Source organism: Nicotiana tabacum, chromosome 13, assembly GCF_000715075.1.
Source record: "Nicotiana tabacum cultivar K326 chromosome 13, ASM71507v2, whole genome shotgun sequence".
Lineage (NCBI taxonomy): Eukaryota > Viridiplantae > Streptophyta > Magnoliopsida > Solanales > Solanaceae > Nicotiana > Nicotiana tabacum.
Genome location: NC_134092.1, coordinates 15,458,793 through 15,486,683, shown reverse-complemented (window position 1 = coordinate 15,486,683; position 27,891 = coordinate 15,458,793). Strand labels below are relative to the sequence as shown.

Below are 27,891 nucleotides of genomic sequence, written 5' to 3'. Positions count from 1 at the left end.
ATAAAGTAGTAACTCACAGATCATTTCAGAACACAAATAAGTTCAACATCAACCGAATGACACATCCCTCAACAATAGCAGTATGGAGCCAACCATTCCGGCTCGGTGTAGAATACACATCTTAATTGGGCCTACCAATGGACCCCCAAATCAACTCGGGTTACCCACAAATAGATAAAAATCCCTCCAAAAATCCATAGTGACTGAATAAAAACACATTCTATCATCTGGCTAGTTTCGGCCACAACTTCACAGTCTACAACCATGAAACAATCTGCTCCTGAGAACTCCCAATCTCCAAATCCATAGAACATGTTAATCACCATATTTGATTCCATCTCCACCACCCGAATGCCTAACACTTCTCTCATACACGATCATCCCACGAGAAATACTTTAAAAGTTCTTCCGTGCCACTTGGCAAAATTTGAATATCAGCAGTCTATCAACCATGTGAGTACCACAATACTAATTAAACATCCTTAAGTCAAAATATAATGCGCCTTCTGAAATACGCACCCTTCTCATACAACACCAAGTAGCAATCATATTCATCTAGTCATTTGGAACCGCCCATGTTGTCTGAGAATTCATGACCATTCTGCCCAAACTTCGTTACCTTCCTTCAAGACTGAACTGCCACCTTGTACATGTAAATCCTAATCCCGCACAACACACCACATCTATTATGCCATCATGTGATAAGCACAATAATCTCATTATCAACTCCGAGTCACCAGCAAATTACATACCTGGTTAGATAGAAACCTTCCGCTTGCTTCCTTCTAGGAGGAAATCATAATACACAACACGTTTTCCACACCAGTAGATAATATCCGGTTCAATCCATGGTAGAAACCATCAAGAATACTTTGAATCCATTTTCACATAACTAATCTATTATAACTAAATTCTTCTTACTCGACCAAACCACGTAGGTCACCAAACCCAAGAATCACCCCCTCTGCAAATACCTTATTTGAAACACTCACTCTGCAAATACCTTATTTGAGTCTAAGACCGTTTCATTCACCTTCCTGATACTGAAATATAAAATCCATAATGATATACAAAAATGCCACAAGTCTCGACACCATCCAACATAAATCTCTGATTTTAGCTCCAAACAAATCCGCCAAAAATTCTCAATTGTTACATATAAATCTCGAATCCATTAGAACTTTCTCGAGAATCACCCCCTTTGTTCAAATCCATATTACACCGCCCAAATGGGCCAAAAGACACGTGCCCCATTAGCACAACAACTCTAAAAGAAGTAACTCTACTTTAATACCACCTATCAAATTCATACTATGTGCTCACTACATCATTCACAAATAATAACTCACTCATCCCACAATTTTCATATACTCATAAGTGCAATATAACCCGTATCCAGGAATTTTCTTATTCGAGTCATCCTCGATCAAAACTTCTGCAAGTCATAACTAACCCACCAGTATGCCTCAACCCAAAACTAAACCTTTACATATAACCATGAAATTGAATTATCAATAGCAGGCTCCCCACCTTGGCTCAAAGCCATAGATTAAAACATTTCATAACTCACAATACCAATACTCTATTACTGCCATAATTCCATAGTCAGTTCAACGAAACTTCTTCTCAAACTCATGCAACGCCAACCATAAAAATCCCCCAAATCAGCCGCTGAGCTCGCAATCATTCTCTTGACACTCAAGTCAACTTTCTCAGCCAGATTCAAATTCAAATCTCCACACATATGCTCTGTTGGCAGAAAAGAAACTCTCCACTCACATATGAGGAACATACCTACGTAAATTACTCTCCAGGAGATAACCCACCTCCTTAGCCTCATATTGGCATCTTGTTATATCTTTTTGCAGTCACAATTACTATGCAATCACTTAGTCTATTTGAGTCCAAACTCATTAACCAGACATAAGAATTTAATTTGTCCCAAAATTTAACAATGTAAAAGATCCTCCAAAATATTCATACTCGAGACTGTACGTCACATCAAAACGAAAATCAAGCACCCAATGGCCTTTCCTTTACATTTACGGAAACACTTCTCGTCACATTCAATGCCTCTTAACACATCCCGCAGTTACATCGTACTCATCACAAGGCCATTCCACCGCTCATCAATCCACAAATTTCACCTGTAGGGACATTACCGGACATATGTGTCACTCCCCAAACTAGGGGAGGCACGACTGGCACTCGATACTGTATTCGATCGAGTTAGCCACTAAACATACTAGCTAACTAGACTGGGGGCCCAACAGATTGGGCAGCACAACGTCTGAAATACTAAGCCTAGACCGTAAGGTTATGACATGAATAACAATAAGCCATATAAACATAGGTAGACAAGCCAAAATAATAAAATACTAGCTGGCCAACGAGGCCGCGACTGAAGACATACATGCCTACACACCTATATATACATGCCAAGCCTATGAGCTGGAGACTGAAAGCAGCAAAAAAAAGAATCCCAGAATATTGTGTCCACAATAGCCTCTAAGAGTGTCTTAAGCACTGTTGGGATAAGGCCCCAACTATACCCAAACTGTACAACAAAAGTAACCATCCTATGAAAGCTCCAGGAAGAGGTGGAGCTTACCAACTCACAGCTGAACTCCGAAATCCTAGCAAAGGGGTCGATCAGAGTCCCTACCTGGACCTGCACGCACGAAACAAAAATGCAGTGTCCCCAGGAAACGAGACATCAGTACGAATAAAAATGTACTGGTATGTAAGGCAGAAAGTAGAATCATACATAGCTGATGTAAAAAGGTAATAAAGATACCACCTGACACTGAAACTCTGATAGCCTCCATGGCCGACATCCGACCTCATAGTAATAAAATATGCATGGTATGCTCGTGTAATCGTATGTCGTGAATACATATATATTGATGTAAATGCATGACATACCCAACCAAATGCTAGCAATGGCGGTCTCTCCCGGTAGCTAACCGGTATCATATTGCTAACCTGTGGCCATCTGTACAATATATATAGTCTTTCGGGCAAATAGGCCCCTTACCTCCGATTATAGCTCGAAGTCCATGCATAATATGTCATGTATGATATGAACTTTGAATGCACATAATAGGCCATAACAAGAACTTAGCCAACCTTGGCTCATTGGTACTCTTATTCTCATAATCTCATAATCACCTTCGTATCGCATACAAATGTCTCGTGGAACCTCATATCTTTTTTAATAAGTTTGAAAACTTAACTCGACTTTTAGAAAGATAACTTAACTCTGAATATGTTCATAAAAAGCTTAAGGTGCTTCACTTAGTCCTTATACCTGATTTCTTGATAATTAGTAAAAAAAGTATTTAAAAAAAAAATCAAATGTTTTAGTAGTTTAAAGATAAAAATTATATTTGAGAATTTTGAAATCGACGTATCACTTTAGAGATTTTAAAATACACTTTAACAAGGAAGAAGGACTGATCGTAAATACTAGATGCCTTTATTTTTAAGTCACACAACCCAAAGACGAATAAGAATTCATATATATGGACATATATTTAAGAAAGCCGACAAAATGACATATATAGATGTCGAATACCCTTTTTAACCGAACGAGTGGAATATCAACCTAATAGCATCATGAAAATACTTCAGCTACGATACCAATGCCTTTCACAGAAGGTCTTTCTAGCAACAGAATAGTAAAATATCACATTTGGCGTCTTAGGAATTTCCCAAAATTCGTGCTAAAAGGAAGGACGAAGCTTAGCCTTAACATACCTCTCCAACGAACGTCTGAATGCCTGTAGTTCCTTCACGAAAGTTGTTCATTATGTCCTAAGATTCGAAACCACTATATATATGCAGCTTATACGCACATATAACCAGTTCATAAATGAGTTTAAATCGGCAGATTTGCCATATGACCCTAACTTGACGAAACGGCCGTAGAACTTTGTAAAAACGATCATAAAAGAGTCCCAAGATGATTACCTTGGCAAATCAAGTATAAATCCTGAAGAACCAGCAATAAAAACAATTTTCTATCTTCCAAAAATAGCTCCAAACACAGCTAATAGAAGGGGAAAACGATTGCAAAGCGTAGAGATTGCGCTTCTAGGCACGGGGGCAAACTTTAACAATAGAAATCTTTAAAAACGTACCTTAATCACTCAAGAACACCATGAAACCCTCTCTTAAGCTTTCTCACTGTTTTGGGACAAAGATGAAATGTTTTGGGGTCTTAAAAGTCGGATTTTCCGACTTATATCACTTGTTTGACCCGACCCGGTCCGCGACCCGATTTCAGCCCGGACAGTCCGCGGTAAAACAGTCATAACTGTTTACTTCAATGTCGGTTTGATGTGAGATTTCTTTGGTTGAAAACTAGACTCGTAGACCTTCGATTTGGTAGGTTGTGGGTCCCATAACTCTTTATATATTGGGAGAACTGATCTGATACATTTGACCCAAAGTTTAGAAAAGTTATTAGAGAAATTTACGATAACTTTTGCCGACCTTTATTTCGCAACTTGCTTGACTCCAAAACTTAATATGTGACCAGTGTGATTTTATAATACCTCATAACACATTATTCTTACCATATTATACACTCTTAGTCTTATCCCACAGGTACAAGTTAACTTAAACCTTCCGAACGTGCGGGGTGCTACCCGAGCCATTTCTTTAAACATGAACCTTTGTTTAAGGGATTCCTTTGACTTAAAGCTTTAGTTTAGTTCCTTGATATTACCACACATTTTCAGTCTTATTCTCCCAATGTGCTATACCCAATCATATATACCTAATATAACCACGCCACGTTACGTATATTACGTAAGAAAAGAGAGAAACACCTGGGATCTCACAGTCTCCCCCCTTAAGAACAATCATCCGCGAATGGGTCAAATCAATTCCTTGGTTTCATTTCTAGTCCGCTAATACATTATTTGCGAGGCTATATTTGTTACATTTGCAAAGCATAAATCAAATTCTGAAGATTCCAACTACTAGGCTTCGTATAGCTATCTCGCAATAAAAAAAAAAATTTAAATTGCACTTTCAAGTCATTTAAAATCCAATTAAGTTGATGTAAAGAAATAATTGGCAATTATTTAAATGCGACTCACCTTAAGTCATAAATAGGTGGGGGTACTTCTTCCTCATTTCCTCCTCATCTTGCCAGGTCATTTCCTCGATGTTGTTATTTCGCAATAACACTTTCACGGAAGCCACTTCTTTAGTTCGAAGCTTCCTTACCTGCCGATCTAAAATAACTACTGGTACCTCTGCATAAGATAAGTCTTCAGCAATGTGAATATCTTCAATGGGCGTAATACGTGAAGGATCTCCAATGCACTTTCGCAACATAGATACATGATACACAGGATGGATTGCTTCCAATTCTAAAGGCAAATCAAGCTCGTACGCCACCCTACCAATCCTCCGAATAATCTTATACGGTCCAACATACCTGGGGCTGAGCTTCCCCTTCTTTCCAAATCGCATGACGCCCTTCATAGGCGATACTTTTAGGGAAACCCAATCTTCTACATCAAACTCTAAGTCTCGTCGTCGAACATCTGCATAAGACTTTTGCCGACTTTATGCTGTACGCAGCCGGTCTCTAATAAGTTTTACCTTTTCCATTGCTTGCTGGACGAATTTAGGACCTAGCAACTCTGCTTCCCCGACCTCAAACCAATCGATCGACGACCTACACTTCCGCCCATATAGTGCTTCGTAAGGAGCCATCTGAATAATAGCTTGGAAGTTGTTATTATAAGCGAACTCAATAAGAGGTAGATGATTATCCCAACTTCCTTTAAAATCTATCACGTAGGCACGCAACATATCCTCAACTGTCTGTATAGTACGCTCTGTCTGTCCATCAGTTTGCGGATGAAAAGCGGTGCTAAGATTTACCTGCGTGCCTAGACCCTTCTGAAAAGATTTCCAAAAATATGCTGTAAATTGAGCCCCTCAATCAGAGATAATAGATAATGGCACTCCGTGAAGGCGAACAATCTCTCGAATGTAAAGCTTGGCAAAATCCTCGGCTGACTATGTCGTCCTGACTGACAGGAAATGAGCAGATTTTGTAAGCCTATCAATAATTACCCAAATAGAATCATACCTCCGTGGAGTGCGAGGCAATCCAGTGATGAAGTCCATATTTATCATGTCCCATTTCCATAATGGAAGCTCAATACACTGAGTTAGGCCTCCAGGCCTCTGATGTTCGGCTTTAACTTGCTGGCAGTTGGGACATTGGGCTACCATCTCCGCGATATCTTTTTTCATTCCATTCCACCAATAGATCTATCGAAGGTCCCGATACATCTTTGTCGCTCCGAGATGAACTGCATATCTAGAATAATGGGCCTCCGAAAGAATCTTGGCACGGAGCTCTCCTACTGACGGTACACATAAGCGGCCCTGGTATCTAAGGACTCCATCTCCAGTTAGCTCAAATAAAGGTTGTCGCTGCTGTGGAATACTTTCCCTCAGTTTTATAAGCTCAGGATCCTCGTGTTGTCGCTCTTTCACTTCAGTAACAAAAGAAGATTTTGCCGTATTCTGAACGAGAATGCGTCCACCCTCTGCATCTACCAAACGCACCTGCAAACTAGCTAGCTGGCATAGATATTTGGTCATCTTGACCTTATCAGCTTCAACATGGCTTAGACTGCCCATGGACTTCCGGCTAAGGGCATCAACAACAATATTAGCTTTGCCGGGATGATATAAAATATCAACATCATAGTCCTTTAGTAATTCTAGCCATCTTCTTTGTCGTAGGTTCAGCTCCCTCTGTTTAAATAAATACTGAAGGCTCTGGTGGTCGGTGAAAACATCAATATGAACCCCATATAGATAATGCCGCCAAATCTTTAGGGAAAATACAACTGCGGCTAACTCAAGATCGTGCGTAGGATAGTTCTGTTCATGTTTTCGCAACTGTCTGGAGGCGTACGCGATAACCTTACCATGCTGCATAAGAACACAACCTAGGCTAATTCTCGAGGCATCACAATATACAACATAACCCTCGGTGCCATCCGGAAGAGTCAAGACAGGTGCCGTAGTAAGCCTTTTCTTTAGTTCCTGAAAACTTTGTTCACATGCCTCAGTCCACTGAAACTTAGCTCCCTTATGTGTCAGTTTCGTCAATGGTGCAGAGATAGAGGAAAATCCCTCCACAAACCTTCGGTAATACCCTGCCAAGCCTAAAAAGCTATGAACCTCTGTCGGATTCAAGGGCCTCGTAGAATCATACATAGCTGATATAAAAAGGTAATAAAGATACCACCTGACACTGAAACTCTGATAGCCTCCATGGCCGACATCCGACCTCATAGTAATAAAATATGCATGGTATGCTCGTGTAATCGTATGTCGTGAATACATATATATTGATGTAAATGCATGACATACCCAACCAAATGCTAGCAATGGCGGTCTCTCCCGGTAGCTAACCGGTATCATATTGCCAACCTGTGGCCATCTGTACAATATATATAGTCTTTCGGGCAAATAGGCCCCTTACCTCCGATTATAGCTCGAAGTCCATGCATAATATGTCATGTATGATATGAACTTTGAATGCACATAATAGGCCATAACAAGAACTTAGCCAACCTTGGCTCATTGGTACTCTTATTCTCATAATCTCATAATCACCTTCGTATCGCATAAAAATGTCTCGTGGAACCTCATATCTTTTTTAATAAGTTTGAAAACTTAACTCGACTTTTAGAAAGATAACTTAACTCTGAATATGTTCATAAAAAGCTTAAGGTGCTTCACTTAGTCCTTATACCTGATTTCTTGATAATTAGTAAAAGAAAGTATTTAAAAAAAAAATCAAATGTTTTAGTAGTTTAAAATAAAAATTATATTTGAGAATTTTGAAATCGACGTGTCACTTTAGAGATTTTAAAATACACTTTAACAAGGAAGAAGGACTGATCGCAAATACTAAATGCCTTTATTTTTAAGTCACACAACCCAAAGACGAATAAGAATTCATATATATGGACATATATTTAAGAAAGCCGACAAAATGACATATATAGATGTCGAATACCCTTTTTAACCGAACGAGTGGAATATCAACCTAATAGCATCATGAAAATACTTCAGCTACGATACCAATGCCTTTCACAGAAGGTCTTTCTAGCAACAGAATAGTAAAATATCACATTTGGCGTCTTAGGAATTTCCCAAAATTCGTGCTAAAAGGAAGGACGAAGCTTAGCCTTAACATACCTCTCCAACGAACGTCTGAATGCCTATAGTTCCTTCACGAAAGTTGTTCATTATGTCCTAAGCTTCGAAACCACTATATATATGCAGCTTATACGCACATATAACCAGTTCATAAATGAGTTTAAATCGGCAGATTTGCCATATGACCCTAACTTGACGAAATGGCCGTAGAACTTTGTAAAAACGATCATAAAAGAGTCCCAAGATGATTACCTTGGCAAATCAAGTATAAATCCTGAAGAACCAGCAATAAAAACAATTTTCTATCTTCCAAAAATAGCTCCAAACACAGCTAATAGAAGGGGAAAACGATTGCAAAGCGTAGAGATTGCGCTTCTAGGCACGGGGGCAAACTTTAACGATAGAAATCGTTAAAAACGTACCTTAATCACTCAAGAACACCATGAAACCCTCTCTTAAGCTTTCTCACTGTTTTGGGACAAAGATGAAATGTTTTGGTGTCATAAAAGTCGGATTTTCCGACTTATATCACTTGTTTGACCCGACCCGGTTCGCGACCCGATTTCAGCCCGGACAGTCCGCGGTAAAACAGTCATAACTGTTTACTCCAATGTCGGTTTGATGTGAGATTTCTTTGGTTGAAAACTAGACTCGTAGACCTTCGATTTGGTAGGTTGTGGATCCCATAAATCTTTATATATTGGGAGAACTGATCTGATACATTTGACCCAAAGTTTAGAAAAGTTATTAGAGAAATTTACGATAACTTTTGCCGACCTTTATTTCGCAACTTGCTTGACTCCAAAACTTAATATGTGACCAGTGTGATATTATAATACCTCATAACACATTATTCTTACCATATTATACACTCTTAGTCTTATCCCACAGGTACAAGTTAACTTAAACCTTCCGAACGCGCGGGGTGCTACCCGAGCCATTTCTTTAAACATGAACCTTTGTTTAAGGGATTCCTTTGACTTAAAGCTTTAGTTTAGTTCCTTGATATTACCACACATTTTCAGTCTTATTCTCCCAATGTGCTATACCCAATCATATATACCTAATATAACTACGCCACGTTACGTATATTACGTAAGAGAAGAGAGAAACACCTGGGGTCTCACAATATGAGTCCAAATGTACAAGTTATAACTGAAGCTACTGAGCTTAAACTGCGGTCTAAACCTGGCCTCTAGTCCTCCAAACTGGCCCATCACCAAAATACTAAATACACATCTTGAACCTCGTTCATAAAAATCACAAGTCGGCGATGCACAGCTGATATCGAGCGCTCACGTGCGCATACGAATATGTGGAAGGAATTCAAAGAGTTATGTCTCAAGCTGAATCAATTCCGCACGATAAAGAAAGAAAGATGGGAAATATATATCCTAAATGACCTGTAGCCTCTCGAAGATAGGCATGGACGTCATCATATCGATCCGCAAGACTCCACTAGACACTTACTCATGACTTGTAGAATCTATTTACCTAGAGCTCTGATACCACCTTGAAACGATCCAAAATCCAACTAGTCGTGATGACACCTAACCCAACCCGTTAGGTAAGCCAACTATTCACTATTCAATTCCAATATAATTTAACAAGATAATTATTAAATAAAATATATGAAACCATTACATTTTCCCAAGAACTGGTAGTACAAATCATGAGCTTCTAAGAATAGAGTATACAAAACCGGTATGAAATAATACATCATCTGTTTGAAAAAGTAAATAAACAGAGTTTTCATGAATCTAACGCTACCATGAACAAGAGGAAGCAACAACCGGAATGCAGGTGTATCTTCAAATCCGGCAACCATCGAACACAGCAACAACGACATCCAATATCTGCATGCAATGTGTAGAAGTGTAGTATCAGTACAACCGACCCCATGTACTGAGTAAGTAACAAACCTAGCCTTAGGTTGAAAGTAGTGACGAGCTTGTACCAAGGTCAGAGTCCAACTTCCATAACCAACAATGGTTCATAACAATATAAAACAAGTAATACCAGAAGTAACCCAAAGAATAAATGCTCAGCTAAATCATGACTTCTGAAAATAGTTCTGCCCTTCAAGTACATCAGTGATGAACCTAAATCGTTTACCGAAGTTACCAAAAATATGAATAAGTTTGAAGATAGTAATTTTTCCAAATCCTTTCAATAATAAATAAAATATCTCATTTTCTTTCCAGATAACCAGTGTAAAACAAATGCATCACTATGCCCATCTGGCAACATGTGTGAGAAATCATGAATAATGTGGTACCGTACAGCATGAGGAAAAACACATCTCTATGCATATATATCATGTGTGCATGTCAATGCAATGTATCTCAGAGATTGTACTCATGTACTCATACTCTCAGAGTACTCAATCTCACAGTCTCGCATTCTCTCTCACTATGCTCAGCACACTCAATCACTCAGTGCTATACAATACCTGTTGCGGCTGCAGCCCGATCCTTATTTATAGTCCACTGCGCTCACTGTGGGTGTGTACAGACTCATGATGTGCTCCTATAACCAAAGCGCTATAATAACGGACAACTCACATGCTGCACGGACAACTCACGTTCTATAATATCATATCTGGATCTGCACGGACAACTCACGTGCTATAATAATATCTGGATCCGCACGGCCAACTCACGTGCTCCACGGCCAACTCACGTGCAATAGTACAATATATTGATCCGCACGTCCAACTCACGTGCTGCACGACCAACTCACGTGCAATAGTATAATATATATAAAGCCAACATGGCCTGCTGCGGCGTGCAACCCGATCCCAAAAATATCCTCACAATCAGGCCCTCGACCTCTCTCAGTCATCAATCTCTCCAGTCTCTCTCTCATGGGCTCACAATGTCATGAGAATAGCCCAAAATGATGATATGATGTATCAATAAATAACAACAGTGACTGATATATGATATCCAATGAAATGAATATGACGTAGTATGAATTTTCAATTTAAAATAAATAATTCACAACAATATGACCTCTGCGGGTCCCAATAATACTGGCACATAGCCTCAACATGGTTTTTAATATGCTTTTCAGCTTAATTCCTTTAACTCATAAAATCGCATGGAAAATGCCAAGATTATTTAACTACAAAATTTCACAGAAATAATTATGTCATAATTTCTATATTGTACGCCCACACGCCCGTCACCTAGAATGTGCGTCACCTCCCAACAATTTCACGAACTACATATGTTCAGGATTCATACCCTCAACTCCAAGATTACAAGAGTTACTTACCTCAAGCCGTGAAATTCTTATTCTGCAATGTCCTTTCCTCGTGAATTGGTCTCCAAACGCCTCAAATCTAGCTATAATTAATTCGTTTCAATCAATAAAATTCATTGGAATTAATTCCATAAGAAAATAATAATTTTCCATAAAAATCCGAAATTAGCTCAAAAATCGCTCGTGGGTCCCACATCTCGGAACTCGACAAAAGTTATAAAATCCGGAAGCTCATTCAACCACGAGTCTAACCATACCAATTTTATCAAAATCCGACCCCAACTCGACCCTCAAATCTTCAATTTAAACCAAGAGGATTTTCAAACTTTTCCAACTCAATTCACCAATTAAATGATAAAAACAACCTTGGATTCGGGTAATTTAACCAATATTGAGTTAAGAATACTTACCCCGTTATTTTCCTTGAAAAACTCCCAAATGTTGCCTCTTCCCGAGCTCCAATCCATCAAAAACTAAAAATGTGACGAAGTCCCATTTTCAGAACTTAAACTCTCTGTCTAGACCTCTCTTCTTCGCGAACGCGACAGGTCCCTCGCATTCGTGAAGCACAAAATGTGCTGCCCAACATTTGCTCTTTGCGAACGCGAGACACTACTCGCGAACGCGATGCACACCCCAACTCCTCTTCACAAATGTGAGACTCCCTCGCGAACGCGAAGAGTAAACTGCCTGAAATTCCTCTTCGCGGATGCGAGGGCCCCCTCGCGAACGCGAAAGAGAAAATCTGAAAAATGCAGCAACAGATATCAACAATCTCGTCAAGGCCACAAATGATCCGTTAACCATCCAAAACTCACCCGAGCCCCTCGAAACCTCAACCAAATATACTGACAAGTCCTAAAACATCATACGAACTTAGTCGGGCCCTCAAATTACCTCAAACAACGCTAAAACCATGAATTACACCTCAATTCAAGCCTAATGTATTTTGAAACTTCCAATTTCTACAAACGACGCCGAAACCTATCGAATCAAGTCCGATTGACATCAAATTTTGCACACAAATCATAAATAACATAACGGACCTATTCCAATTTTCGGAATCGGATTTCCACCCCGATATCAAAAAGTCACCCCTCCCCCCGGTCAAACTTTCCAAAAATTTAACTTTCGGCATTTCAAGCCTAATTCCACTACGGACCTCCAAATAATTTTTTGGATACACTGCTAAGTCCAAAATCACCATACAAAGCTATTGGAATCATCGGAATTAAATTCCGAGGTCGTTTACACATAAGTCGATATTCGGTCACTATTTTAACTTAAGCTTTAAACCTTGGAACTAAGTGTTCCAATTCATTCCAAAATCTTACTGGACCCGAACCAATTGCCCCGGCAAGTCACACCACAACTATAAAGCCCAATTTGAGCAGTAAATGAGGAAACGGGATTGTAATACTCAAAACGACTGGTTGGGTCGTTACAAAGACATAACACTATTGCCTTGAATTTATCTATGGAATGATATATTAACTTTATAGTTTATTGATTTTAATTGTATTAACTAATTAAAGTTTAAATCTTTGGCGTATAGCTTGTTGTACTAGGTTCATTGTTGCTTGTTAGTTTTACTACTAGAATGATATTAAATTTAATTTTTTTCAATTTAAACATTAAGACTAATTTGTAAATTTGAGAAATTATTAGTTTGGATTATATGATCATTTAAGAAGCTATTAAAATTTAATTACTATAGTTAAAGACTTATATAATTTAGAATAGAGATTAATGTGAGATTTTGAGTGTTAAAAAATATTAATTTAAAAAATAAAATATATCAATTAAAGTATTTTGGCACAATGATACGTATATATTATTGATGATGAGTATAAACAAACTGAATCTGATTTGTAGTAGTTTAGGTGTATGATTTTGGTTGATTGGTAAACTTGATTGTGAGAGACAAGTTTATGTTTTATTTTTAAACTTGAATGTGGGCCATTATTTGTCACGACCCCAAATTTCCTCCGTAGGGTGTCGTGATGGCACCTAGTCTCTAAGACTAGGTAAGCCTATCAATGCGGAATAACAATAGAAATCTGAAATAAATAAATATGTAAATTCACATAATTATAACTTCCAAAATCCGGTAGAAATAAATCATAAGCTTCTAAGGATTTATCCTCATATATATCTATATATCAGAGTCTAAAGAAAATAAGGAAGCAACATAATAAGGATAGAAGGGGACTCCGGAGTCTGCGGATGTTGACAGATGTACCTCGAAGTCTCCTCGTATGGCTAATTCATTGACGTCTGGTCTAATAAAATATACCTGGATCTGCATAAAAAGATGTGCAGAAGCATAATATGAGTACACCACAGCGGTACCCAGTAAGTTCCAAGCCTAACCTCAGCAGAGTAGTGACGAGGTCAGGTCAGACCCTACTGGAATAATAAAAGACAGTGAGAAAAGTTTAACAATATAATAACAATAATGACAATGGGAATAAATCAAGTAAGTAGTATGTCACAATTTAACTACACAGAATAAGGGCAATTAACACCTCGCGAAAGGAAAACAGAAATTTACAACTTTAAGAAAAATACCAAAAATAACCAAAGACAATGCAGCCATAAAGAAATATCAACAAGGGTACTCCCGAGGTACCGCCTCGTAGTCCCAAATCATAAATAAATTCACAATATCTTATTACCTTATATCATCGCTGGAGCCTTCACATTAAATTTTAAAGAAATATTTTTTTCGAAATAGCATCCCGCGTTTTAGCCACCCTTATCACACTGCATGACTTCTAGTAGTTCTCCTACTAGCCACGCGTATCAAGCTACCCTTATTTCATCGCATGCGTTTCAACACACACACCTTATACCACCGCATGCGTATAAATATCACAATTTGCACCTCAAGTGCCCAAATATTTCAACTTACCAAAATAAATCAACAACAATATTTTTCATGATAAAGAACTCACGGCTCCATCACAATGAGTACGAAAATCTCACAAAATATTCAGCAAAAATAATATTTCACTAATTTAACACCTTGTCTAAATATCAAAATTTTAAATGTAAAATACTTCTTTTTTATATATTTAAATTAAGAAATCCATCCTTCAAGTAATGCATAGAACAAAAGAAACAGAGTTTCAACTAAACAGGTAAAACACTTAGCAGGAATAGGTCATGCAAATTTAAAATACGAAAATATATTAATGATGATGAATATCATTTTCACTAAGTTGCATGTGATTCCACATCATCACAGCGACCTAATGGCGTGAAGAAAGCAAAAATAAAGAGAAATATGAAGATAGTCCCATCAAAAAATAATCGAATTGTTGAGGCGATGAATAATGCAACTAAGACAAAAGAAGAAGTTTTGACAATCCAAAAAGAAAAACTAAGACTAAAAGAATTGAAAGAAGAAAATAAAAGTTTAGTCATCGATGTGGATTCTATTGTCGATCTAACTCGTTGTGAATTTTTGCGACAAGAACAACATCAAATAATGTATAAAAGAAGTCAACAATTTCCACGGTCATAACCACAACAATCATCGGCCCCATTCACTCAATACTATAAGGATTTTGGTGTATCTGAAAACGATATACCTCCCTACAGCTATTATGTTATTTACCGTAATTTCAATTTTTATGTATTTTAATTTAATAAATTTTCAATTTTAATGTATTTCCAATTTTCACTTTTCAATTTTAGCAACATCTAATATTTTATATTCACACCTTTTAATTTTAGCAATATCTAATGTTTTATATTTGCACCATTCATTTTTTGAGATGATTATATATTTTTTGTACAATTATAACTTACAATAAAATTAACTTATAATTTTATATAAAAAATAATAAATGCACGAAAATTAATTTATCAAAATTATACGCCAGAGTTAAGATGTAAATTAATAATATAAAAATATTACATAAACATAATTAGGTGTATATAAAGAGATAAATTAAAAGAGTTAAATAATAATAAAGTAATAGGGAATAGTAATGGAGGAGATGAATAGTGTCACTCTAAATTTGGAGTAACACTATTCATCCCCAATTTTGCAGCCAAAAATATAACAGCGTTTGAGACCAATTACTCCAAAACTCACATGCATTATAGCAAATGCAGTTGGCGTTGGAAATGCCCTAAGAAGTCAAATAATCTTCTGAAATCAAATAATCTTTTTAAAAAATGAAGTGATCTTGCTGTCTGTTATTTTGTTGTGAGCTTTTACTTTTAATAGGGACATCAATTTTTGACTCGTGATAGAATAATCCATCTAACTCGTCTAAGTGGGAATGTGTTAGTTAAGTGATTTATGCAGTTAAAATTAAAATAGATGTAATCCAGGTTAGCTCATCCAAAAGATTAGGTCAACATTAGGCTAAGAGGGTATGTGGCTAAGCTTATGAGCCGGTCACATTGACTTATAAGTATTTTTTCGCTTATCTACGTATTTGGTAAACATCCAAAGTGCTTATAGGCCAAGTGCTTATAAGCTAAAATCAGTTAAGGGTGTTCGTCGGTCGGTACGGTATTTAGACATTTCGGTTCGATATTTTTGGTATTCGGTTTCTTAAAATGTAATAACAATACCGTACCTAATTAAATTCGGCATGGTTCGATTTTTCTTCTTTCGGTTTCAGTTTATTCGATTTGGTAACTTCGATTTATTCGGTTTGAATACTAACTAGTGCATAGATTCATAGACTGTAATATTCTAAATTAAAATACTCAAAAGTACAAAACTAAAAATATTTATTGACAAAAGTTTTGTCCAAAATTAACAAATATCAATCAGGAGAGAGAAAACTATACATAAAAGAATAAATTTGATCATTAGAAATGTCTTGTTACTTGGTTAGAGTTAATTGATGAACTTAAAGAATAAAGGAAAGTAAAATTTTATATTTTTATATTTATGTTATAATTAATAATATGTATTGTGTAATATAATATATATTTCGTTACGGTATCGATATTTCAGTATTTTATTTTAAAATATTAAATACCATACCTAATACCAATATTTTTTAAAACTTAAACCAAATACCATACCGAATACCAAAACATCGAATACCAAATACCAAAACTTTCAGTTTCGGTACGGTAATTCGGTATTTACCAAATTATGCGCAGCCCTAAAATCAACCATAAGTCATAAGGTGCTTACCCTCAACTTATGGTTTTCCAGCTTATAAGCGCTTTTAGTTTGACCAAGACTTCGTGCAAGTTTGGATTGGCTTATTTTAAGTGCTTTTAAGTCAAAATAACTTTTAAGTCATTTTGTAGTGTTTGGATAGAATAAAAAAAGTGCTTTGAAGCACTTGTTTTTAAGCTAAAATGACAAAAGCAAGCCAAAAGTCAAAAGCTGAAATTCCTAATTTATGGCTTAAAAGTTATTTTAGCTTAAAAATCGCTTAAAATAAGTCAATTCAAACGAGCTCTTCTATTAGTTTATCCTTAATAATATTTTGTAATTCACAAAATACTTTTCCCAAAATAAATTTTCTAACTTTCTCTTCATTCCATGTGTTGTTCACCATTTTTTTGCAAAAAAACTTTTTAATTTATAATCTGTTGTAAAGTTTTTAAGGGTATTTTAGTCATTTTAATTAAAGAACAACTTATTGACACGTTTTTACCAAACACATCAACTGCTTATTATTAATTTCAGCACTTTTATCAAAACACGTAAATGCGTATTTAAAATATCAGTTTCAGTACATAAAAATAGTTTTCATCACTTCAACCTTATCAATTATTTACAATCAAATAATTCAAACGGACTCTAAGTTATTAACCTGAAAACAAAATATGCATAATCCACGTTATCTTGTACATGCAAGCTACTAATATCGTCTTTCACAATATATATGAGTTCCATAATATTAGATGAGTTAAGTGCCTGATTTAAAAGAATCGATTTTTTTAAAACCCAATTGGACAGCCCAAACTTTTAGCACCGTTTTGACTAGCCCAGTCCATTAGTCCTAAGTCCACACAAGTCCTAAGTATACTAAAATGTGGCATTGCCAAATCATCAATTCCGTTTCCTGTTAGAGCTTGTTTGGATGGTTGTTGCCTATTGTATTGTATCGTATTGTTACTTTAAATACAATTTTTATTTTGATTGTTACTTAAATTTTATTATATCGTTTTGTTAAAATCGTCGTTACGTAACGACGAAAAGTGCCATACATAATGACCGATTTGGTGTGGTCGCGTCGTTACCTTATTTTTTTTCTCATTTCGCCCTCCATTATTAATAAATAATCTTATTTTATCATTACCCATATCTTATTATATAATAATTCTACCTCGTATCATAATTTTTTTTTATAATATTGCAAGTTTATTCTTTATATTGCTGGTGGTGATATCAAAAAATGACGAAAAACGATACAGTCTATCCAAACATTGTATTCATCATACGATACAGTACAATATAATACAATATGATACAATGAATTATCAAACGATATGTAACAACCATCCAAACAAGCTGTTATCATTTCTCTTGGCCAATTGTCATCCATTTGCAGAAGAAAATGGAAAAAACAAGCTATTAGGTATTTTGCTTTTTTTTTTGGGGGGGGGGGGGGGAGGGGGACTCCACCCACAACTAGAAAATGGATGAATTCCAAACCGCCAAAACGGTTGGAAATCACGGATTTTCGATTACTTTTCAACCAAAATTGGTTAGTCGGAAAACAGTTGGTCGGAAAATAATTTCCGACCGAATCTATTGGTGATTTCCGACCAAAATAGTCGGAACGTTCAAAAGGTCAGACGGCTAAATTATTTTCAAATTTCTGACCAAAGTGGTCGGAATTTTATCGACCGAATCAAGCGTAATAATTTAAATAAAAATAAATATTTACCGACCGAATAAGTCAAAAATTAATAATTAAAAAATAAAATTTCTTTAATTTCCGACAAAATCCGTCAAAAATTGTTAAAAAATAATTATTTTTTTATCATTTCCGAAATTTTACTTGGTTGGGGCGATGTTTAGAGAGCTTCACGGAGAGATTTTCGTCATCTATGTTAAGGTAAGTGATTCCCACCTATTGGAGGTTAAGTACTTGGATTATGTAAGGATTTAGACTTGAAAATTAGTAGAAATTTGGGATTTTGAAGAAAAATCTAAAAATTGGTATTTTTGAATTTTGACCACGAAATTGGACATGAAATTTAGAATAAGTTATATATTTGAGTTCGTGAGGTTATGGGTAAAGTTTATCGTCGAAAATTTTCGGAATCAGGGCACGTGGGCCCGAGGGTGATTTTATCAACTTTTCGAGTGGAGTTGGGAATTTATAATATTGAATTATTATGAGTATTAGAGTATATATTTATGGGTCTGCACGTTTATTGACTAGTTTAGGAGAGATGGGCATTGATTTGAGTTGTTAGAAGGGCTTGGGAGCTGGTTATGGAATTTCGGAGCGAGGTAAGTCTCCTTTCTAACCTTGTAAGAGGGAATTAATCCATACGTAAAATAATTCAATATGTGCTTCTATTTGTTCGGGGCTACGTACGCACGAGGTGACGGGAGTCCGTGCGTAGCTACTAATATTTTTATGTCTGGGTAGTCTAGGACCCAGATCATGCTATACTTGCGATATTTGCAACCTTATTGTTAATTTAAATTACTTAAATCATATTGAACTTGGTAAATAAATTTTTAAAAGGTTAAACTTCGTTTTCCTTGTCCGTTAAATGAGAATTGACATTTTCTTGGATAATTGCTCCTTAAAGAATTCTTGATTGACTGTTGAATGTGTTTATCTTTTGTGGAGCAGGCCGAATGCCTTAGCGGATTAAATAGATGCATCTATGGTTCGCACCGTTCGACCTTCGGCAGTGCACAGTTTAAATATTTATGTTGGAGCAGGTCGTATGACCTCGGCATGATTTGCGCATGATTGAATTGATTGCTTTGGAATTTACAATAAATGATATTGCCTCCTCGGCCTGAGATAAATTATTAAATAATGGAAAATAAATTTGGAATTTTCTTATGAACAAAAGAATTATTTACTTATTTCATGATATTGAATTTACAGCCGTTCTACGAAATCCATGCTTAATTATATCATTGACGTTTTATTTATAGCCCATAGTAAGTGTCGGAGCTGACCCCTCGTCACTACTTCTTCAAGGTTAGGCGGGATACTTACTGGGTACGCATTAATTTATGTACTCATGCTACACTTGCTACACGTTTTTATGCAGGTGCATATATGTCTAGTGGGCACAAAGGCGCGGTTATAACGGGGATTTAGGTGAGCTGCATTCTACACTACGATCCGTAGCCGACAGAGTCTCCTTCAGAGTACTTATATTTTTCCTGTCCAATTTGTATTCCGGACATCTGTTGTATTTTATTTTATATTCCTAGTAAATGCTCATGCACTTTTGTTACCAGGTTTTGGGATGATTATGGGTTGTTATGTATTAGAATTGTTAAAAATATTATGATTTATTTTGTAAATTTCATCTTTCACCATTTAATTGAAGGGAATATGATTTCAAAAAAATTAAAATGAGAACCAAAATAGTATTTATTTTTGGCTTGCCTGACAGCGGTGTCCGACACCATCACGACCTTTAATGGATTTTGGGTCGTGACACGAGGTATATCAGACCTTTTGAGATTCTTGAGAGAGTTGGAGAGGTGGCTTACAGACTTGCACTACCACCTAGTCTCTCTACAGTTTATCCAATGTTCCATCTTTTCATGCTCCAGAAGTATCACAGCGATTCGTCTCATGTGTTAGACTTCAGCTCAAACTAGTTGGACAAGGATTTATCGTATGTTAAGGAACCAATGGCCATTTTGGACAGACAATTTAGAAAGCTAAGATCAAAGAGTATTGCTTCAGTGAAAGTACATTGGATGGGTCATCCGGTTGAGGAGGCGACTTGGGAGACCGAGTATGATATGTGCAGCTGTTATCATCATCTTTTCACCACTCCAGGTATAATTCTAAACTCGTTCGAGGATGAACGTTTGTTTAAGAGGGGAAGAATGTAACGACCCGACCGGTCATTTTGAGAGTTGTAGTCTCATTCCCCCATTTACTGCTCAATTTATGCTTTACATTTGTTATGTGACTTGCCGAGGTGATTAGTTTGGGTCCGGTGAGGTTTTAGGAATGAATTGGAACACTTAATTCGAAGGTTTAAAGTTTAGTTGAAATAGTGACCGGATGTCGACTTATGTGTAAACGGCCCCGAAATAGAGTTTTGATGATTCCAATAGCTCCGTATGGTAATTTTGGACTTAGGAGCGTATCCGAAAAAGGTTTTGGAAGTCCGTGGTGGAATTTGGCTTGAAATGGCGAAAGTTGATTTTTTGATAAGTTTGACCGGGGAGTTGACTTTTTGATATCGTGTTTAAAATCAAGTTCTGAAAATTTTCATAGCTCCCTTATATCATTTATGACTTGTGTGCAAAATTTGATGTCAATCGGACTTGATTTGATAGATTTCGGCATCGAATGTAGAAGTTGGAAATTCTTAAGTTCCTTAAGCTTGAATTAGGGTATGATTCATGAATTTAGCGTTATTTTATGTGATTTGAGGTTTCAACTAAGTTCCTATGATAGTTTAGAACTTGGTGGTGTATTTGGTTGAGGTTTCGAGGGCCTCGGGTGAGTTTCGGATGGTTAACGAATCAAGAATTGAAGTTGGGAAACTGCTGAAGTTGAGTTTGCTGGTTTTTGGCAGATCTGGTAAGATAGGAGATAATAGATGGGGTGCATCAGGGGTAGGAGTCTCAAACTCCGATGATGCCTTGCTTTCTTGTTTGTTTTCTTCCAAGATCGCCATCGTTAAACTTCTCAAAATTCTTCATTATAGCCCACACATGATCAAATTTAAAATCTTTTTTTTAAGTTCGGATCTTGCATAATTAAAGCTTTTGCATGTGTAAGCTACAATATTAAAAATAATTAAGGAAAATAATAAATAAATATATACAAATAAAGTATAAGTAACTATAAAATAAATACTTACAATATCTTGATCAGAAGCACCACTAGGACGCAAATGTTCTACTTGACGTACACATCCATTTAATTTCCTTACTGCCTTCTCAATCATTTGCATTCAGCTTTGCAACGATTTTTTGGTGCAACTTTCCCAAAAATCTTCCTTTGCATTATTGTATGTATCTACGACTCGACCTCAAAATTTATCTCTGGATTGACTGACGCCCGTTATTGAATCTCGAGAAACATCTAAATGCATTCGGCATAATAGAATATCTTCATTTATAGAGTATCCTGCAGATCGAATGAACATTTTTTCAAGCGATTAGAAGAAAAGTGGATTATATATTTAAAGAAAAATAAAATCTACTTGTGATTATAGAACGTTATGTTGGCATATCAATATATAGAGATAAAAGTAGATACAATAATTTAGTAGATGAGAATTGGATAGATTTTATTTTGATCTCAGTCATCGAGTGGATTTCGTCCTAATCTCAACCGTCTGATGGATTTCGTCCTAATCTCAACCGTCTGATGGATTTCATCCTTATTCCTATTTTATCTTTAGAAAAAATATCTCTACACATTATTCAATGCGTAGACAACTCAACAGAAATAATAATTTAATAGATGAGAATAGGATAGATTTTATTTTGATCTCAGTCGTCGAGTGGACTTTGTCCTAATCTCAACCGTCCGATGGATTTCATCCTTATTCCTATTTTATCTTTAGAAAAATATCTCTACACATTATTCAATGTGTAGACAACTCAACAGAAACAATAATTTAATAGATGAGAATATGATAGATTTTATTTTGATCTCAGTCGTCGAGTGGACTTTGTCCTAATCTCAACCGTCCGATGGATTTCATCCTTATTCCTATTTTATCTTTAGAAAAAATATCTTCACACATTATTCAATGTGTAGAAAACTCAGCAAACACAATAATTTAGTAGATGAGAATAGGATAGATTTTATTTTTATCTCAGTCGTCGAGTGAATTTCGTCCTAATCTCAAACGTCCGATGGATTTTATCCTTATTCTTATTTTATCTTTAAAAAAAAATATCTCTACATAATATTCATTGTGTAGAAAACTCAGCACATACAATAATTTTGTAGATGAGAATATGATATATTTTATTTTGATCTCAGTCGTCGAGTGCATTTTGTCCTAATCTGATGGATTTCATCCTTATTCCTATTTTATCTTTAAAAAATAATATCTCTATACATTATTCAATGTGTAGACAACTCAGCAGAACCAATAATTTAGTAGATGAGAAAATAATAGATTTTATTTTGAATACAACCGTCAAGTGGATTTCGTCTTAATCTCAACCATCCGATGGATTTTATCCTTATTCTTATTTATCTTTAGGAAACAAATCTCTACACATTGTTCAATGTGCAGGCAACTCAGTAGACACAATAATTTAGTAGATGAGAATATGATAGATTTTATCTTGAACTCAGTCATCGAGTGAATTTCTTCCTAATCTCAATCGTCCGATGGATTTCATACTTATTCCTATTTTATCTTTAGAAAAAATTTCAACTGTATAAAAATTAACACCATTTAGGAAAATCATATTCTTCCATCCAATTCATTTCTAAATAAATTAAATATTATTGTTTCTGTCTTCTGTAAATTAATTTCTATATGGGAGGTTCATCTAATAATAATGATTATTCAAATAACTCATCATCATCATCATCATCACCTTTGATTTCCGATAATGAAGCTGAGATGCAATTGTGTATGCAAGCAATTCAGATAAACAATTATGTGTTGTAGTGTTTGCAAGAAAATCAAAATAATAATCCTATCAGAGTTGGCCCCGTTCTAGGTTATTTGGTAATCAATCGAATCCTGAAGGTGCTGATAATAATTTATTTCTAGATTATTTTCATATAATCTTCGCTTTAATGAGGGACAATTTTGTCATAGATATCAGATGTAACAGAATTTGTTCCTTCGAATTGTTGATGCAATTAAAGGTCATGATATGTACTTCGAACAACGCATTGATGCAGTGGGTAGATTTAGATTATCTACTCTATAAAAAATCACAACCGTGTTTAGAATGTTGGCATACGGTGTGCCAGCGGATGCCACTGGCGAATATTTGTAAATTGGAGAGTCAACTGCAATTGAAAGCATGAAAAGATTTTGCCGAGCTCTCGTAGAGGTTTTTGGCGAGCAATATTTGAGATCACTAACAACTAACGATGTTGCAAGGCTTATGCACATCGGTGAACAATGTGATTTTTCAGGAATGTTAAGTAGTCTAGACTGCATGCATTGAAGATGGAAAAATTGTCCAACAACATAAGTGTCACGATCCAAAATCTAACCATGGTCGTGATGGCGCCTATCGTGTTACAAGGCAAGCCTATTTCCCAAAATATTACTACTAAATCGATTATAAGAATTTAATAAAACAATACCAACATTTTAATTTATCATAAACTAAATCAACTCTAAATATAATATAGAAAATACGGAAACGAGCCCCAAACATCGGGGTATCACTAAGTCATGAGCATCTAAAACTATGAACTAAGATATATAAGCTGTCTAATTGTCCAAAAGAAGAAATGACAAGAGGAGTAACAAGGTCCTGCGAACGCTAACAGCTACCTTGCAGTCTCCAAAGATAGCCGGCCTGAACTCAACGATCGCCGCCTTCTAACTTACCTGGATATGCACATAAAGTGCAGGGTATAGTATGAGTACAACCAACTTAATAGTAACAGAAATAATTAAGGAACTGAGCAGTAATAACGAGCTAAGTAGAATAATCCAATTATTATTTTCACAATTAAGTACAAACAGGAGTAGACAAGTAATTTCATAAATCAGTAAGACTACAAGAAAAATTTAATAAGTAAATGCAGCAACAACAAAATTAAATGCAACCTTACAGTAATGTTACTCCATCATTCAGCACTCGCACTCAACTCTCAACACTCTGCGCTCACTAGCGGTGTGTACAGACTCCGGAGGAGCTCCCAAAGCCCAAGTGCTAAGCACGGACAACTCACGTGCCATCATATCATTACTTGGATCCACACGGTCAACTCACGTGTTACGCGGACAACTCACGCGCTATGGTATCAATACCTGGACCCGCACGGTCAACTCACGTGCTATGCGGAAAACTCACGCGCTATTGTATTAATATCCTCACAACCAGGCCTTCAGCCTCACTCAATCATGTACCTCACTAGCCTCACCATCATCAACAAATAAGGGAACACAACCCACATCAAGTATCACAACATATTAGCAAATAATAGAGACTGAGGTAAACATGTACAATAATTTTTATGACTGAGTATAAATAATGTGAGCATGAATAAAGCCTAAGCATGATCTCTAACATGAAGGCAGACAAGTTCAACAACAAGTAACTACGTAAACACAGATGATGGCCATGAGGCCTCACGGGACGAATCAAGTCTCAATCTCTCGAGGTATACACCCACACGCCCATCACCTAGCATGGGTATCACCTCCAAACAGTCACACGATATCAAATTCTCCGGGTTTATACCCTCAAAGCCAGAGTTAAAACTGTTACTTACCTTAACAGCGTAAAATCCTACTCTGGGATGCCCTCGTCTCTGGACTCGGTCTCCAAAAGCTCCAAATCTAACCAAAAATCAGAATACTACTATCAACATAGTCTAAATAATCGAATTTCACAATAAAAACTACATAAATATGCCAAAAATCCGAAATCGATCAAAACCCGGCCCTCGGGCCTACGCCTCTAAATCAGTCAAAAATAGAAGAATAATAAACCTCGTCCTCTCCCGAGTCTAACCATATAAAATTTATCAAAATCGGACTCCGTTTGGTCCCTCAAATCCTTACTTAAACTCTCCAAAACTCAAACCCTAACTCCCTCAATTTCACTTTGAAATCATCAATCAAATCCCAAAAACGAAGATGGATTCATGAAATATAACCAAAATAGAGTAGAAAATACTTACCCCAATCTTTATGGTAAAAATCACCCAAATCCGAGCTCCCCAACTCAAAATATAACAGAATGAACAAACTCTCATTTTATATAGAAATCGGAGTTGTTATGGCTCCGTAATTACAATACGAATCTAATGCTTTAATCAAAATAGAAATCGGAGCTCATTTGCTTAATGTGGTACCATTTATGCTGGAAGAAACGACGCCGAAACATAAGAAAAACGAGCACAACGCAGCCCAAACCTATACGAAACTCACCCAAGCTCCTCGGGATCCCGTACGAACATACTAACAAGCTCCATAATATAACACAGACCAACTCAAGGCCTTAAATCATGCATAACAACATTTAAACGACGAAACGCGCCTCAAATCAAACTAAATGAACTTTCGACTTCCAAAAACTCGCGCCGAAACATATCAAATCAACTCAGAATTAACTCAAATTTTGCACACATGTCACAAATGATACTACAAACCTACTCCAACTTCCGGAATTCCATTCCGACCCCGATACCTAATTTTTCACTGCCGACCAAAATCGCCAAATTTCTAACTTTCGCCAATTCAAGCCTAATTCTACCACGGACCTCCAAATTATATTCCGAACACTCTCCTAAGTTTAAATCACCCAACGAATCTAACCGAATCATAAAAATCCCAATTCGAATTAGTTTACTCATAGGTCAACTTTCGGTTGACTTTTTCTAACTTTCTAACTAAGAGACTAAGTATCTCATTTCACTCCAAAACTACTCCAAACCCAAACCTACCTACTCGATACAACTCAACACAGCTGAACAACACATAAATAAACAAAAATGGGAAAAACGGGACTATAACTCTCAAAACGACAGACCGGGTCATTACAATAGGCTGGATATAAGTAGGTCGTAGTGAATCCCCATTAATAATTCTTGAAGCTATAGCCGATTATGACATTTGGATATGGCTTGCATATTTTGGTATGCCTGGCATCAATAATAACATTAATGTTTTAGAGTCATCACACTTATTTTCTGATCTTACTATAGGTATTGCTCCTCCCGCCCATTATGTTATTGAAGGAAAAGAATATGATATGAGTTGTTATTTAGCTGAAGGTATATATCTAAAATGGTCAACCCTTGTGCAAACTATTCGTGACTCACGTTCACCACAGAAGAAATATTTTGCGATAAAACAAGAATCATGTCAAAAAGATGTTGAACGTGCATTCGGAGTTTTGCAAGCTCGTTTTGCAATTATTGCAGGACCATCACGTTTTTGGAGAACAGAAGTGTTACATGATATAATAACTACATGTATTATACTGCACAACATGATAATCGAGGATGAGCATGATCTTAATGCACCAATTCAAGATAATTGAGAATGTCCACCTCCAACAGTAGAGTAGAAATGATAGTAGATGAAAATTACCAATTTGAATAATTTTTAGCTCGACACAAAAGAATTAAGAATAAAGATACTCATTTTGCACTTCGTGGTGGAAGTTATATATTTATGTAGTATTTAATCTGAATTTTACCATAATGTAATATGTATTTAGTTATCTTGTATCTCAATGATTTCACTTTTATTTGAATTATCCGTTAATATATATAATCTATAATAATTGCTTATAATTTATATTATTTAAAAATTTATTGTATAAAATAATAATATGTTAAATGGTTATATAAGAAAGGAATATAAATTACATGTGATGAATATGTAAAAAAAAAGGATAGAATTTCTTTAATAGAAATAAGAAAATAAAATTTAAATAAAAGATAATAATATAATATTGAAGAGCGAGAAGAATATAAAATAGAATTTTTTTTTTGAAGTAAAAAATAAAGTAATGGTTAGGTTAAATTTATTCCATTTTGAAGTTTACTTTATTTTGGAGGAAAAAATGGAGGCAAGGGTTGGATGACCTTAATGGAGTATTTTAAGAAGATTATTTCTTATTTCAGAAGCTTGTTTCATGCAATGAACATTCGTGGTACTAAATTAACACAATACGTAAAATAACTTGGGAATTGGAAATCTTCCCAGAAATCTTTCTAGGAAAAGGTAGTTGAGCCCTTTCCAATGCATTCATGGAACTTGGGATGTAGTACTTGTGAAATACTTAGATAGCTACACATAAAAGGAATAACTTAATCTATTACTTTTCTATTTACAAGTTTCTCCCCTTTTTTGTTTTTTTTTTTCTTCAGTTTTTTTCTTTATTCCTCTCTTTTTTTACCTTACGGTCAGTCAATTTATTATTAGTTTAATATATTATTTTCTCCTTTATTCCTCTCAATAAGGAAAAAAAAATAGAGAGAGAAAGAGAGACGATAATGCTAACATTAGTAAACATGAAAATCTTGGACATGTTTCAACTTTCCTTTTAAAATGCGAGTTCCATTTATGGAAAGAAAT

General features: G+C 35.9%; 1 pseudogene; it reads left to right on the top strand.

Moving 5' to 3' along the window:
* Nucleotides 1–23,145: 23,145 nt before the first annotated feature.
* Nucleotides 23,146–26,988, top strand: LOC142167991 (uncharacterized; annotated as a pseudogene).
* The last annotated feature ends 903 nt before the right edge of the window (nt 26,989–27,891 follow it).